General features: G+C 47.3%; 1 long non-coding RNA gene across 1 annotated transcript; it reads right to left on the bottom strand.

The window, feature by feature from the left end:
- Positions 1-14354: 14354 nt before the first annotated feature.
- LOC135177091 (uncharacterized) lies at positions 14355-16644 on the bottom strand. The gene is made up of 2 exons (XR_010302903.1): positions 16588-16644; positions 14355-14558 (listed from the first exon to the last, which is right to left on the bottom strand). It is a non-coding gene; the product is annotated as an uncharacterized LOC135177091 (long non-coding RNA).
- Between the last annotated feature and the right edge of the window lie 476 nt (positions 16645-17120).

Genomic DNA, 17120 nt, shown 5'->3' with positions numbered 1-17120 from the left:
TTCATCTATCTATCCATCCATTCATCCATCTATCAACTATCAATTTATTTATACATCTATCTATCTATCTATCTATCTATCTATCTATCTATCTATCTTCTACCAAACTGCCATCTCTTTATTCATCTATCAATTTATCAATCCATCAATTCATCTATCTATTGTTCCATCCCTCCCTCTGTCCATCTATCTATCCATCCATCCATCCATCCATCCATCCATCCATCCCTCTACCTATCGATTAATTTATCCATCTATCAACTATCAATTTATTTATATATCTATCCTCTACCAATCTGCCATCTCTTTACTCATCTATCAATTTATCAGTACATCAATTCATTTATTTATCACTCTATCCATCCCTCTGTCTACCCATCCATCCATTTATTCATCTACCCATTTATTACTCCATCCATCCCTCTACCTACCTATCCATCAATTTATCCATCTATCTATTGCCCCATCCATCCCTCTATCTATCTATCTATCTATCTATCTATCTATCTATCTATCTATCTATCTATCCATCTATCTATCTATCTATCTATCTATCTATCTATCTATCTACCCATCAATTTATCCATCTATTGCTCCATCCACCCATCTATCTATCCATCCATCCATTCACCCATACACCCATCCTTCTATTTATCCATCTATCTATTGCTCCATTCACCCACCCACCCACCCATCTATCTATCCATCCATCCACCCATCCTTCTATTTATCCATCTATCTATTGCTCCATTCACCCACCCATCTATCTCTCTATCTCTCTATCTCTCTATCTCTCTATCTCTCTATCTATCTCTCTATCTATCTATCTATCTATCCATCCATCCATCCATCCACCCATCCACCCATCCATCTACTTATCCATCTAAGCAAAATCAGTCACTCATCCTCTGTGCAGCTTTTACTTCTTAAGAGTCACCCACTCTGGTCTTGTCCTGATCCATAAGATTTTGGGGAGGTGGTGGAGTCGCCGTCCCTGGGGCACTTCAAGGCAAGGTTGGACGTGGCACTTGGTGCCATGGTCTAGCCTAGAGCTCTGTGGTAAAGGGTTGGACTTGATGATATGTGAGGTCTCTTCCAACCCTGATGATACTGTGATACTGTGATTTTGGTAGCTCCCTAGGTTTTACACTCTGTCCACAAGGGATCTGTGACCATAAACATGCCAGGAAACCCATGACAAGAGAGACTGCACTCACTCAAAGTCCTACTCCTTCAAGCCCTCTTCTAGTTGGAGCCAGGGATCCTGCTCATGGCTTGCCTTGGGAGTTTATTCCCCTAAGCAACAATCCTCTCATGTCAATAAACCTTTCAGCAGAGCTCAATCTTGACAGCACAGCAACTTTCTGCTGCTCTTCGGTTACTGAAGATCAAGGGATGTTTAGAATGTCTCTAATTCAACTACTTCCAAAAATGAGCCATTCACCAAGAAAAAAAAAATTGTCTTTGACAGCACTGCCTTAGAGTAAGGAAGAAACTTCAGAGCAAGGCAATGATGACATAAATAAACTGATATCATTATGATGCCTCCCAATAAAGATTGACTAAACCCTTTTCAACTTTAATTTACAGCATCTGGGATCTCCTTGGGTTTATAAATGCAAGCCAAGGCTTTCAATCAGATGTTAGTATCAACTTCACATTACTTCAATGAATTCTTATTTTTATGCTTCAGTAGCTTTTATTGTGTGGGGCATTTTGGAAAAGGATGTTACAGTTTGGTCTAGCAGAGAGAGGGAGCCCACAATAAACAGTAGTAGGCATTTAAATTAAAACCTGAAGAGAAAAATAAGAAGCCCTAGCAAGGGCACAAGGACCAAAATGCCTTCTTCTCTTCACAAATGTTCCCTCCTCCTCCCATCTCAAAAATAAGAGATTTTCAGAGCTTCTCTTCAGTGACTGATCTAATTTATAAAGGAATTTATTAATCTATCTAGCCATATATTTATGTACCTATAATCTAGCTGTCAGTTATTAATTTATCAATTTATCTGTCTATCCTTCTATAATCTATCCATTCCTTCACTTATCAATTCATCTATCTATCTATCTATCTCTATCAATCAATCTATCTATCTATCTATCCATTTATCCATCAGTCTATCTATCTATCTATCTATCTATCTATCTATCTATCTATCTATCTCTCTATCCCTCTATCTATCCATCAATACATACATCTATTCCTCTATCTAACTGGCTATCTATCTGGCTATCTATCCATCCATCCATCCCTCTATCTATTCATTTATTCATCTATCAATCAATCAATCTATCCATCTATCCATCCCTCTATCTATCTATCCATCCATTTATTTATCTATCTATCCATTTATTAATCTCTCCATCCATCTATCTATCTATCTATCCATCCATCCATTTATTCATCCCTCTATCCATTTATTCATCTATCTATCTATCTATCTATCTATCTATCTATCTATCTATCTATCTATCTATCTATTAATTTATTCATCTACCTAACCATCCATCCATCCATCCATCCATCCATCCATCCATCCATCCATCCATCTCTCCCTCTATGTATCTATCCATCTGTCCCTCTATCTATCCATCCCTCTATCTATCTATCCATTTATTCATCTATTCATCTATCAATCTATCTACCCATACATCCACCCCTCCATCTATGTATCTATCTATCTATGTATCTATGTATCTATCTATCTATCTATCTATCTATCTATCTATCTATCTATCTATCTATCTATCGATCCATCCCTCCATCCATCCATCTATGCATCCATCCCTCTATCTATCCATCCATCCACCCATCCCTCTATCTATCTAATTTATTCATCTATCTATCAATCTATCCATCTATCCATCCCTCTATCCATCCATCCATCCATCCCTCAATCAATCTACCAATCCATCCATCCATCCATCCATCCATCATCCATTGTCCATCATATCTCCATCATCTCTCTATCCATTTATTCTTTTATCTATAATTTATCAACTAATCTATCTATCCATTTATTCATCTATCAACTACAAATTTATGTACACATCTCTCTGCTTTTAACAGGAAATGCTGTCTTTAATTCCAAGAAAGACATTGAGGTGCTGGAGCACGTCCAGAGAAGGGCAACAAAGATGGGGAAGAGTCTGGAAAACAGGGTTGGTGATGAGCACCTTGAGGGAGGTGAGGTTGTTTAGCTGGCACAGAAGGAGGCTGAGAGGAGCAGCCTGAGGGAGGTGAGGTTGTTTAGCTGGCACAGCAGCAGGAGGCTGAGGGGAGCAGCCTGAGGGAGGTGAGGTTGTTTAGCTGGCACAGAAGGAGGCTGAGAGGAGCAGCTTGAGGGAGGTGAGGTTGTTTAGCTGGCACAGAAGGAGGCTGAGAGGAGCAGCTTGAGGGAGGTGAGGATGTTTAGCTGGCACAGCAGCAGGAGGCTGAGGGGAACAGCCTGAGGGAGGTGAGGATGTTTAGCTGGCACAGAAGGAGGCTGAGAGGAGCAGCCTGAGGGAGGTGAGGTTGTTTAGCTGGCACAGAAGGAGGCTGAGAAGAACAGCCTGAGGGAGGTGAGGTTGTTTAGGTGGCACAGAAGGAGGCTGAGGGGAGCAGCCTGAGGGAGGTGAGGTTGTTTAGGTGGCACAGAAGGAGGCTGAGGGGAGCAGCCTGAGGGAGGTGAGGTTGTTTAGCTGGCACAGAAGGAGGCTGAGGGGAACAGCCTGAGGGAGGTGAGGTTGTTTAGCTGGCACAGAAGGAGGCTGAGAGGAGCAGCCTGAGGGAGGTGAGGTTGTTTAACTGGCACAGAAGGAGGTTGAGGGGAGCAGCTTGAGGGAGGTGAGGTTGTTTAGCTGTCACAGAAGGAGGCTGAGGGGAGCAGCCTGAGGGAGGTGAGGTTGTTTAGCTGGCACAGAAGGAGGCTGAGAGGAGCAGCCTGAGGGAGGTGAGGTTGTTTAACTGGCACAGAAGGAGGTTGAGGGGAGCAGCTTGAGGGAGGTGAGGTTGTTTAGCTGGCACAGAAGGAGGCTGAGGGGAGACCTCATTGCTCTCTACAACTCCACAAAAGCTGATTGGAGCCTTGTGGGGCTTTGGTCTCTTAGTAACCAATGACAGGACAAGAGCCAGGCTCTGCTGCATGATGCCCCATGCAGGACAAGGAGCACTAAGTGGAAGCTGAGCCATTTAAACATGAGGAGGCTTTTTTTCCCTCTGAGGGTGACAGAGCACTGGAACAGACTGCACAGGGGGGTTGTGGAGTCTCCCTCTCTGGAGATATTTAAACCCCACCTGGATGTGTTGCTGTGTGCTCTGCTCTAGGCGATCCTGCTCTGGCAGGGTGGTTGGAATGGATGAGGTTTGGAGGCCCCTTCCAGCCTCTGACATTCTGTGATCCCGTGAAGAGTAAATGGCCTCAAGTTGCCCCAGGGGAGGCTTAGGTTGGATATTAGAAGAAACTTTTTGACTGAAGGATTGAGGAGGGATTGGAACAGGCTGCTCAGGGGAGTGATGCAGTTACCATCCCTGGAGGTGTTCAAAAAACCTGCAGACATGGAACCATGGGTTTAAACACATGGCATAAATTTAAAGTGGCAGAGGGTAGATTTAGAGTGGCTATTAGGAAGAAATTCTTGACTGTGAGGGTGGGGAGACATTGGCACAGGTTGCCCAGGGAGGCTGTCAATGCTTCTTCCCTTAGAATCATAGAATCAAGCAGGTTGGAAGAGACCTCCAAGCTCATCCAGTCCAACCTAGCACCCAGCCCTAACCAATCAACCAGACCATGGCACTAAGTGCCTCAGCCAGGCTTTGCTTGAAGACCCCCAGGGACGGTGCCTCCACCACCTCCCTGGGCAGCCCATTCCAATGCCAATCACTCTCTCTGGGAAGAACTTCTTCCTAACATCCAGCCTAGACCTACCCTGGCACAACTTGAGACTGTGTCCCCTTGTTCTATTGATGGTTACCTGGGAGAAGAGGCCACCCCCCACCTGGCTACAATGCCCCTTCAGGTAGTTGTAGACAGTAATAAGATCACCTCTGAGCCAGACAACACCGGACAGGACCTTCAGCAACCTGCCCTAGTGGAAGCTGCCTATGGCAGGGGGTTGGAGATAGATGATTTTTAAGGTCCTTCCCCATCCAAGCCATTGTAAGATTCTATGAGAACAAGATAGGCTGCAGAATAAGACCCCCATGGCAATGCAGGTTTTCAACTTCAGGTTGATGCACAAAAGCTTTATTGTTTCACTGGCAACCAAATATGGTGATGCAATGAATGAACAAAGGTAGATCCTGGCCTGCCTTTCCACACTCTCACTCCTACCTCACCATATGTGCAATGTGATACAATAAAAGCTTTCATTTAGGATACAATGACAGTACTTAAAGAAGCAGAGCAGCTCTTTTGTGGTGTTGTCTTTGGGGTTTTGTCCTCCCCCCCCCCCCCCCCCCCCCCCCCCCCCCCCCCCCCCCCCCCCCAGGATGACTCTCACCAAGATAAAGTTTGGAAACAGATACACAGAGGGTTTATTTTTTCCCTTGGGAAGTTAAGGAAGGGTTGGGTAAAGATCTGGGGGAGATGACTTTGCATTTGGTGGCTAAGACAAAAAATTCCCTCAGATAGAAATACATTAAGTGTTTCTTCAGGTCATAAGCAGCAATTTTTACTCCAGGAATGGATAAAAAGAAGAAATCCAAACACTGGATTAGCTACACAATGCTTCATCAAATGCTTTCCAGTGAGGGTGGTGAGACACTGGCACAGGTTGCCCAGGGAGGTGTTCAAGGCCAGGTTGGATGAGCCCTTGAGCAACCTGTTCTAGTGGGAGGTGTCCCTGCCTATGGCAGGGGGTTGGAACTGGCTGAGATTTGAGGTCACTTCCAACCCAAATCATTGGAGATGAGCCTTTGATGTCAGAAGGAGGAATTCCTGCTGCTGCAGTGCTCAGAAACCAGGTGAGCTCTTTACCAAGGTTGGAGCCATCCTGAAGTGGCAGATTTAGACTGGGTATTAGGAAGAAATTCTTGACAATGAGGGTGGTGAGACACTGGAACAGGTTTACCCAGGGAGGTCATGGATGTCTTGTCCTTGGTGGTGTTCAAGGCCAGGACCACAGAAACATGCAAGTTGGAGAAGCTCCTCAGGAGCACCAAATCCAATCTAGAACCCTACCCTACAAGATTCACCTCAAACCATAGCCCTAAGCACCACATCCAAACCACCCTTAAACACAGCCAGGCTGGGTGACTCCACCACCTCCCTGGGCAGCTCATTCCAGTCCCTGATCACTCTCTCCATCAAAAACTTCTTCCTAATGTCCAATCTAAACCTCCCCAGGCTCAGCTTGAGGCCATTCCCCCTTTTTCTGTCTCCAATTCCCTGTGGGCAGAGCCCAGCAGCAACCTCTCCACAATGTTCCTTCAGGTAGCTGTAGACAGCAATGAGGTCTGCCTTCAGCCTCCTCTTCCTCACACTACCCATCCTCAGCTTCCTTAGTCACTCCTCATCAGATTTGTTCTCCAGACCCTTCCCCAAGTTCGTTGCCCTCCTCATTTCTTCACTGCCCTCCTCTTTTCTTTGTTGCTTTCCCCTTTTCTCACACAGCACAGAACCTAAGACTTAGAACTTTGAATCATCAACGTTGGAGCAGACCTCTAAGATCATCAGGTCCAACCATGAAACTCCTCAACCTCCTCTTCCTGAAACTACTCATCCCCAGCTCCCTCAGTGACTCCTCATCAGATTTACTCTCCAGGCTTTTCCCCAGGTTTGTTGCCCTCCTCTTTTCTGCATTGCCCTCCCCATTTCTTCACTGCCCTCCTCTTTTCTGCATTGCCTTCCTCATTTCTTTGTTGCCCTCCTCTCTTCTGCATTGCCTTCCTCTTTTCTTTGTCACTTTCCCCTTCTCTCACACAGCACAGAACCTAAGACTTAGAACTTTGAATCATCAAGATTGAAACAGACCTCTAAGATCATCAGGTCCAACCATCAAACTCCTCAACCTCCTCTTCCTCACACTGACCATCCCCAGCTTCCTCAGTTGTTGCTCACAGCCCTGAGCATCCTGGTCTAGTGAAGGAACAACTTCCTCCTAACATCCAGTCTAGACCTGTCCTGGCACAACCTGATGCTGTGTCCCCTTGTTCTGTTGCTGGGTGTCTGGCAGCAGAGCCCAACCCCACCTGGCTACAGCCTCCCTTCAGGGAGCTGCAGACAGCAATGAGCTCTGCCCTGAGCCTCCTCTGCTGCAGGCTGCACACCCCCAGCTCCCTCAGCCTCTCCTCATTGTTCACCATTGAAATTCATCATTCTTCACCACTGAAATTCACCATTCAAATCCTCTGTGGAAGAGGGAGCCTGGAGTACATGTGTAGAGGTTTTGAACTATTTTATTTTAATCTCTTTTTAGTGTTTGTTTTTATTCTCCTTCTGCTCTTTTCTCATCAAGTTTGCTTAGAGTGATTCCACTTTGCCTGGTTCAGAATGTGCAGGATGTGCTTTCTGTGCCCCATGTGCCCACTGCACATGGGCAGTGAGGGTTGGAATTACATCAGCCCCAAGGTACCTCTGCCTGGCTGATAGGTATGAGCCTCCTCCATCAACAGCAATAACTCCAGTGCAGGGATGCTGGAGTCCATCATGTGTAAACCTGACCTTAGAAGGATGCCCACAGGGAGGAAAGGCTGACCCAGACCTCACAATCTTAAATTTTCAGCTGCTTTTCCTAACCTCTAGGTTGGAGCAGTATTTATATTTCACAACAGCTGCATAGCCTACATAAATAAAGCTCTCCATTTCACACCCAGTTGTCCCCTGGGTGAGGGGGAAGAACCGCAGGCATTGGTGGAAACAGCTTGTGGCAGGTCAGGACTTGACATAAAAAACGAGCAGGCAGCACCTCCAGGAGCTATCTTTGCTCTCCCAAGTAAAAAGGCCCAGCTTCACATGCCACATTCCCTTCCTGAGTTCATTCTTTAAGGCATAAACCATCAGAAACATGGGATTTCTTGTTTCCTTCCAAATCTGAGATGTAGCTCAGAAAGGAAAGAAAAGAAACCCCAAACCCAACTCCAAACCCACAGCTCTTTAAACAATGCACTTTGCACACTTCACTTAATTGCTACTTAGCCTGCCCTGTGAGGAAAGAAACACAATAATCTCATCTTGCAGCCTCTTTCCACAGTATTTAACTTTGATATAAATAAGTGCAGTCCTCATTGTAGGGTTTGGCTTTTTTTTCTCCCCTCTCTTAAGCAGAAGCAGTTGCCTGAAATTGAGTTTTTGTTTTTAAAGAGATAGAATCACAGAATCAGTCAGGGTTGGAAGGGACCAAAAGGATCAGACAGTTCCAACTCCCCCTGCCATGCCCAGGGACACCCTACCCTAGAGCAGGCTGCACACAGCCTCAGCCAGCCTGGCCTCAAACACCTCCAGCCATGGGGCCTCAACCACCTCCCTGGGCAACCCATTCCAGCCTCTCACCACTCTCAGGCTCAACAACTTCCTCTTTACAGCCAGCCTGAACCTACCCACTTCCAGCTTTGCTCCATTCCCCCCACTCCTGGCACTCCCTGACAGCCTCAAAAGTCCCTCCCCAGCTTTTTTATAGCCCCCTTCAGATCCTGGCAGGCCACAAGAAGGTCACCTGGGAGCCTCCTCTGCTCCAGCCTGCACAGCCCCAACTCTTTCACTCTGTGCTCACAGCAGAGCTGCTGCAGCCCTCTCAGCATCCTCGGGGCCCTGCTCTGGACACACTCCAGCATCTCCACAGCCCTCTTGTAATGGGGGCTCCAGCACTGGATGCAGTACTCCAGGTGGGGTCTCAGCAGAGCACAGCAGAGGAGGAGAATCCCCTCCCTGGCCCTGCTGGCCACACTGCTGCTGCTGCAGCCCAGGCTCTGCTTGGCTTTCTGGGCTGCAAGTGCACACTGCTGGCTCCTGTTGAGCTTCTCCTCCAGCAGCACCCCCAAGTTCCTCTCTTCAGGGCTGCTCTCCAGCAGTTACCTCCCAACCTGTACTGCTGCTCCTCAGATGCAGGACTCTGCACTTGTCATTTTTGAACCTCATTTGGTTCCTCTGTGCCCAGCTCTCAGTCCATGCAGGTCTCTCTGGATGGCCTCACAGCCTGCAGCTCGATCATCCAAGCCTCCCAGTTTGGTGCCATCAGCAAACTCGAATCTATCTCCATGTGTGACCTGTTTAGCTAGAATCACACCTTGGAGCCTTTGCTTGGGCACCAAACTGGGAGGCTTGGCTGATCGAGCTGATGCCACAGTGCAATTGCCTTTAACCTTTACGTGGTGTGAGACCTGTTGAAGTGATGCAATGTCCTTCTTAGCTGAATCTTAGCACATTACCTCAGTCTGTCTGTGAATCAGCACCATTAGACCTGCATGATTTCATCCTTAAAAAGGATTAAAAAATCACCCCCAAAAAATAATAACATTCCCTCTGCTGGGAATGGAGGGAGGGAAAGAAAACACAGCTAATGGCAGTTTTCATTTTGTTTGGGGTTTATGGCTTTTGTGTCCTTGTCCTGCTTTTGCTTTCCCTCAGGAGATTTAACAGTTGAGAGTAAATGATGAAGGAATGGATGGAGAAAGATATTTTTGATGCACACCACATTTTGTCTGCAAGAAATTCATAGAATCATAGAATCAAGCAGGTTGGAAGAGACCTCTAAGCTCATCCAGTCTAATCTATCACCCAGCTCTATCCAATCATAGAATCAAGCAGGTTGGAAGAGACCTCCAAGCTCATCCAGTCCAGCCTAGCACCCAGCCCTGGCCAACTAACTGCACCATGGCACTAAGTACCCCAGCCAGGCTTTGCTTCAACACCTCCAGGCATGGCAACTCCACCACCTCCCTGGGCAGCCCATTCCAATGCCAATCACTCTCTCTGACAACAACTTCCTAACAACATCCAGCCTAGACCTGTCCTGGCACAACCTGAGACTGTGTCCCCTTGTTCTGTTGCTGGGTGCCTGGCAGAAGAGCCCAACCCCACCTGGCTACAGCCTCCCTTCAGGCAGTTGCAGACAGCAATGAGCTCTGCCCTGAGCCTCCTTTGCTGCAGGCTGCACACCCCCAGCTCCCTCAGCCTCTCCTCATTGTTGACCACTGAAATTCACCATTCTTCACCATTCAAATCCTCTGTGGAAGAGGGAGCCTGGAGTACATGTGTAGAGGTTTTGAACTATTTTATTTTAATCTCTTTTTAGTGTTTGTTTTTATTCTCCTTCTGCTCTTTTCTCATCAAATTTGCTTAGAGTGATTCCACTTTGCCTGGTTCAGAATGTGCAGGATGTGCTTTCTGTGGATGGTAGCTTATTAAAAGGCAGTATGGGACAGTGTCAAGGGTTAGGGTTGGGCTGGCTATTAAAGGAGTGAAAGATGCCTTCTACCTACCCAGCTGATGGAATCAGGCCCAACGATGCCAGCCTAGAAGCAGCCAGCGAGAAACGGACTCTGGGTGGAGGCAATCTCAAGCACCAATATAGGCTGGGCAGTGCCTGGCTGGAGAGCAGCCCTGAGGAGAGGGACTTGGGGGTGCTGCTGGAGGAGAAGCTCAGTCTGAGCTGTCAGTGTGCTCTGGCAGCACAGAGAGCAACCAGAGCCTGGGCTGCAGCAAGAGCAGAGTGGGCAGCAGAGCCAGGGAAGTGATCCTGCCCCTCTGCTGCACACTGCTGAGACCCCACCTGGAGTTCTGCATCCAGTGCTGGAGCCCCTGGGACAAGAGGGATGTGGAGGGGCTGGAAGGTGTCCAGAGAAGGGCCACAAGGATGAGCAGAGGTCTGGAGCTGCTCTGCTGTGAGGAGAGGCTGAGGGAGTTGGGGCTGTGCAGTCTGGAGAGGAGAAGGCTCCCAGGTGACCTTCTTGTGGCCTTCCAGTATCTGAAGTGGGCTACAAGAAAGCTGGGGAGGGACTTCTTAGGCTGTCAGGTAGGGATAGGAGTGGGGGGAATGGAACCAAGCAAGAAATGGGGAGATTCAGAGTGGATGTGAGGAAGAAGTTCTTCAGCATGAGGGTGATGAGAGCCTGGAAGGGGTTGCCCAAGGAGGTGGTGAAAGCCTCATCCCTGAAAGTATTTAAGGCCAGGCTGGATGAGGCTGTGACCAGCCTGATCTAGTGTGAGGTGTCCCTGGGCATGGAAGGGAGGTTGGAACTGGCTGATCCTTGTGGTCCCTTCCAACCCTGACTGATTCTAGGATTCTATGACTCATTGTCATGATGGTCAAAATCCCTCCTCACACGTCATAGATAGAAGCTGATGGGGTAATGGGCACAAACTTGAACATAAGAAGTTCCTTCTAGATATGAGGAGGAACTTGTTTAACTTAAGGGTTCTGGAGCAGGCTGTCCAGAGAGGTGCTGGAGTCTTCATCTGTGCAGACATTATAAACCCAACTGGACATATTCCTGTGTGACCTACTCTAGCTGACCCTGCTTCGCAGGGGGTTTGGACTCAACAACCTCCAGAGGTCCTTTCCAACCCCTACCACTCTGTGCATGTTAATCTTCATCTAAGCCCTAAAAGCTCTTGCCAATGAGAGCTGCATCCATAGGTCTAATTAATTCTCACACTGATGAAGATAATAAGAAACAACTTTCCTTTTGAACCATTTTGATGAGATTTTGAGTCTTCTAAACAAGATTTCCCCACTTCTAAGCAACATTTCCCCTCTTCTTATCAACCCTTCCTCATCTAATCAACATTTCCCCTCTTCTAAATAATATTATCCTTGTTCTAAGCATCATTTTCCTTGCTCTAAGTAGCATTTTCCCTCTTCTAGCCAACATTTTTCTTCTTCTAGCCAACATTTTCCTTCTTCTAAGGAACATTTTCCTTCCTCTAAGCAACATTTTCTTTCCTCTAAGCAACATTTTCCTTCCTCTAAGCAACATTTTCCCTCTTCTAAGCAACATTTCCCCTCTCCTAAACAATATTTTCCTTCTTCTAAGCAACATTTGTCTTGTTCAAAGCAGCATTTTCTATCTTCTAGGCAACATTTTCCCTCTTCTAAGAAACATTTTCCTTCTACACAACATTTTTTCCCTCTTCTAAACCACACTCCCTCTTCTAAGCAACATTTTTCCTGTTCTAGGCAACTTTTCCCTTCTTTTAGACACTTTCCCTCTTCTAAACAACATTTTCCTGCTTCTAGGCAATGTTTTTCCTCTTCTAATCAACTTTTTTTTCCTCTTTTAGACAACATTTCCCACTTCTAAACAACATTTTCCCTCTTCTAAACACATTTTCCCTCTTCTAAACAGTTTCCTTCTTTTAAGCAACATTTTCCCTCTTCTAAGCAACATTTTCCCTCTTCTAAACAACACTTCCTTTTCTGATCAGCATTTTTCCTCTTTTAGGCAACATTTTTCCTCTTCTATGCAACATTTTCCTTCTAAGCAACACTTCTCTTTTAGGCAATATTTTCCCTCTCCTAATCAATATTTTTCCTCTTCTAGGCAACATTTCCCCTCTTCAAATCAACATTTTCCTTCTTCTAAGCAACATTTTCCCTTTTCTAGGCAACATTTTCCTTCTAAGCACCATTTTCCCTCTTCTAAGCAACATTTTCCTTCTAAGCAATATTTTCCCTCTTTTAGGCAACATTTTCCCTCTTCTAAACAGCATTTTCCTTCTGAACAACATTTCCCCTCTTTTACACAACATTTTCTCTCCTCTACTCAATATTTTCCTTCTCCTAGGCAACATTTCCCCTCTTTTAAACAACATTTCCTCTTCTAATCAACATTTTCCTTCTCCTGACCTCAGTGCCAGGCAAGGTGATGGAACAGGTCATCTTGGGTGCCATCACAAAGCACCTACAGGATGGCCAAGGGATCAGGCCCAGCCAGCATGGGTTTAGGAAGGGCAGGTCCTGCCTCACCAACCTGATCTCCTTTTATGATCAGGTTCCTGCCTGGTGAATGTGGGGAAGGCTGTGGATGGAGTCTACTTGGACTTCAGCAAAGCCTTTGACACTGTCTGCCACAAGAAGCTCCTGGCCAAGCTGGCAGCTCATGGTTTGGACAGATTCACTCTGTGCTGGATCAAGAACTGGCTGGATGGCAGAGCTCAGAGAGTGGTGGTGAATGGTGCCACATCCAGTTGGCAGCTGTCACCAGTGGTGTTCCCCAAGGATCAGTGCTGGGCACAGTCCTGTTCAATATCTTTATTGATGATCTGGACGAGGGGATTGAGTCCAGCATCAGTGAGTTTGCAGATGACACCAAGCTAGGAGCTGGTGTGGAGCTGTTGGAAGGTAGGAGAGCCCTGCAGAGGGACCTGGCCAGGCTGGATGGGTGGGCAGAGGCCAATGGGATGAGATTGAACAAGGCCAAGGGCAGGGTTCTGCACTTTGGCCTCAACAACCCCAAGCAGCACTACAGGCTGGGGACTGAGTGGCTGGGAGCAGCCAGGAGGAAAGGGACCTGGGGGTACTGATAGAGAGTAAGCTGAAGATGAGCCAGCAGTGTGCCCAGGTGGCCAAGAGAGCCAATGGCATCCTGGCCTGGATCAGGAACAATGTGGCCAGTAGGACAAGGGAGGTTATTCTGCCCCTGTACTCAGCACTGGTCAGACCACACCTTGAGTGCTGTGTCCAGTTCTGGGCCCCTCAATTCAAGAAAGATGTTGAAGTGCTGGAACATGTCCAGAGAAGGGCAACAAAGCTGGTGAGGGGCCTGGAGCACAAACTCTATGAGGAGAGGCTGAGGGAGCTGGGGGTGTTTAGCCTGGAGAAGAGGAGGCTCAGGGGTGATCTTATTACTGTCTACAACTACCTGAAGGGGCATTGTAGCCAGGTGGGGGTGGCCTCTTCTCCCAGGCAACCAGCAACAGAACAAGGGGACACAGTCTCAAGTTGTGCCAGGGGAGGTATAGGCTGGATGTTAGGAATAAATTCTTCCCAGAGAGAGTGATTGGCATTGGAATGGGCTGCCCAGGGAGGTGGTGGAGGCACCGTCCCTGGGGGTCTTCAAGAAAAGCCTGGATGAGGCACTTAGTGCCATGGTCTGGTTGACTGGCTAGGGCTGGGTGCTAGGTTGGGCTGGATGATCTTGGAGGTCTCTTCCAACCTGGTTGATTCTATGATTCTATGATTCTAGGCAACATTTCCCCTCTTTTAAACAACATTTCCTCTTCTAATCAACATTTTCCCTCTTTTAGGCAACATTTTCCCTCTTCTAAGTAACATTTATCCTTTTTTTAATCAACATCTCCCGTCTTCTAAGCCACATTTTCCTTCTTCTAAACCATCTTCCTTCAGATTCTTCCACTTCCATTATCAGATTTGCCAACATCTTGGAGTTGTGGCTATCCAAACCAGCAGATTGCTCAGCTTCAACTTTCAGATTTTCTGAGAGCTGTTGCCAATTTCTCTGTCCTTTGCAAGAATCTGAAGCTAACAGCATCTTCTCAGAGCTCCCATGGCAGTGTGGCACAGTCAGTACATTGCTCTCAGCCAGGCTGATGTCAGAACTAGATGAGCTCATCAAGAGCACTCAGTTTCAAGGCTGCATTTCACTTGGATGCTGATGGTTGTGTATTGGATCTATCCTGAAATGATTTAAAAGATGAAAAACAGAACAACAACAAAAGAAAAACAACCAAAGAAAACAGACTTTTGGCTACAGTCCCTGGAGGTGTTGAGGCCAAGCCTGGATGAGGCACTTAGTGCCATGGTCTGGTTGATTGGCCAGGGCTGGGTGCTAGGTTGGACTGGATGAGCTTGGAGGTCTCTTCCAACCTGCTTGATTCTATGAATATGAATATAAGCTAGAATGTGGTCGTGTGGCCAAGAAGGACAACAGTATCCTGGCCTGAATCAGCAAGAGCATAGCCAGCAGGAACAGGGAAGTGATTGTCCTCCTGTCCTCAGCACTGGTGAGGCCACATCTTGAGTCCTGGATGCAGTTTTGAGGCCCTCACTACATGAAAGGCATTGGAGGTGCTGGGGCAGGTCAGGAGAAGTGCAAAAAAAATGGGAAAGGGTCTGCAGGACAGGGCTGGGAAGGAACAACTGAGGGAGCTGGGGGTGTTTGGTGTGGAGAATAGGAGGCTGAGGGGAGACCTCAGTGCTCTCTGCAGATCCCTGAAAGGAGGTTGGAGTGATGTGGAGGTTGGGCTCTTCTCTTTAGAGATAGGACAAGAGTAAACCATAGAATGGTTTAGGTTGGAAGGGACCTCAAAACTCAGGCAGTTCCAACCCCTTGCCATAGGCAGGGACATCTCCCACTAGAACAGGTTGCTCAAGGACACATCCAACCTGGCCTTGAACACCTCCAGGGAAGTTGTAGAGCAGAGAAGCTCAGAATGTGATCTTTGATCTTTGATCCCATTCTGTGCTTCTGTGCTCCACAACCTCCCTGGGCAACCTGTGCCAGTGTCTCACCACCCTCACTGCAAACAACTTCTGCCTAACAGCCACTTTCAATCTCCCCTCTGCCACTTCAAACCCATTCCTCTTCGTCCTGTCATGACAAGACCTTGTCAATAGTCCCTCCTCAGTCTTCTTGGAGTCCATTTCAGATCCTGCAAGGCCACTCCAAGTTCTCCTGGAAGCCTTCTCTTCTCCAGGCTGCACAGCCCCAACTCTCTCAACCTGTCCTTGGAACAGAGTTTGTAGCCAGGTAGGGTTGATCTCTTCTCCCTGGTAATCAGAAATAGAATGAGCAGGGACAGTCTCAAGTTGTGCCAGGAGACACAGTGGCAGTGGCATCCTGGCCTGCATCAGGAATGGTGTGGTCAGCAGGAGCAGGGAGGTCATTCTGCCCCTGTACTCTGCACTGCTCAGACCACACCTTGAGTGCTGTGTTCAGTTCTGGGCCCCCCAGGTTAGGAGGGACATTGAGATGCTTGAGCGTGTCCAGAGAAGGGCGACGAGGCTGGGGAGAGGCCTTGAGCACAGCCCTACGAGGAGAGGCTGAGGGAGCTGGGATTGGTTAGCCTGGAGAAGAGGAGGCTCAGGGCAGACCTTATTGCTGTCTACAACTACCTGAGGGGAGGTTGTGGCCAGGAGGAGGTTGCTCTCTTCTCTCAGGTGGCCAGCACCAGAACAAGAGGACACAGCCTCAGGCTGCACCAGGGGAGATTTAGGCTGGAGGTGAGGAGAAAGTTCTTCCCTGAGAGAGTCATTGGACACTGGAATGGGCTGCCCGGGGAGGTGGTGGAGTCGCCGTCCCTGGAGCTGTTCAAGGCAGGATTGGACGTGGCACTTGGTGCCATGGTCTGGCCTTGAGCTCTGTGCTAAAGGGTTGGACTTGATGATCTGTGAGGTCTCTTCCAACCCTGATGATACTGTGACACTGTGAGACCTTCAAGCTGGGTGTTAGGAGGAAGTTCTTCCCAGAGAGAGTGATTGGCATTGGAATGGGCTGCCCAGGGAGGTGGTGGAGTCCCTATCCCTGGAGGTGCTCAAGCAAAGCCTGGTTGGAGCATTAATGCCATAGTCTGGTTGATTGGCATGGGCTGGGTGCTAGGTTGGGCTGGATGAGCTTGGAGGTCTCTTCCAACCTGATTGATTCCATGATTTTATGAAGCACTGGAGCTAGTGGTGATGGATATATACTCAGAGATACGTTTTCACCTTCATTAAGCTTCGCTTCACTTCTGCTGCCACTCATGAGCTCTTATTTTGGTTTTCCTGCTCAAGGCTCAGAGTAAAGGACAAAAATAAACCCCTGCAGTGAAAAAAAAATGAAAATTCCCTGTACAGGGCATGTTTGTCTTATGTATGGAGTTACATCCATATGGAAAAATGCAAAAGCCATATATATAAACACCACTTGTAGTCACTACACCTCCTCCCAAAACAGTGATCAAGCTGCTAATGCTGTCAGAATGCAACCTAGGCTCAGCAGGATTTGATTACATCTCTATTTATGTCTGTAAGCCACTTCTCTGCCACATTCAGATGTGATCTCCTCAGAGTAGAAACCATCTTTTTCTGCTCTGTATTTGAATGGAGCACTTTGTGCTGGAGCTCTGCTCCATGGTAAGGTCTCTGTGTGTTGATACATAAAAATGGTAACATGAAAAGGCATTTGGAAGCTAAGAAGATCAAAAAATGGATTTAGGAGTGCTCCAGACTTCTTGGCAGTGAATGGTTATGGATAGAAG

Source organism: Pogoniulus pusillus, chromosome 7 (assembly GCF_015220805.1).
Source record: "Pogoniulus pusillus isolate bPogPus1 chromosome 7, bPogPus1.pri, whole genome shotgun sequence".
Classification (NCBI taxonomy): domain Eukaryota; kingdom Metazoa; phylum Chordata; class Aves; order Piciformes; family Lybiidae; genus Pogoniulus; species Pogoniulus pusillus.
Note: the sequence above shows the minus strand (reverse complement) of the source record. Positions and strands in the feature narration are given on the sequence as shown.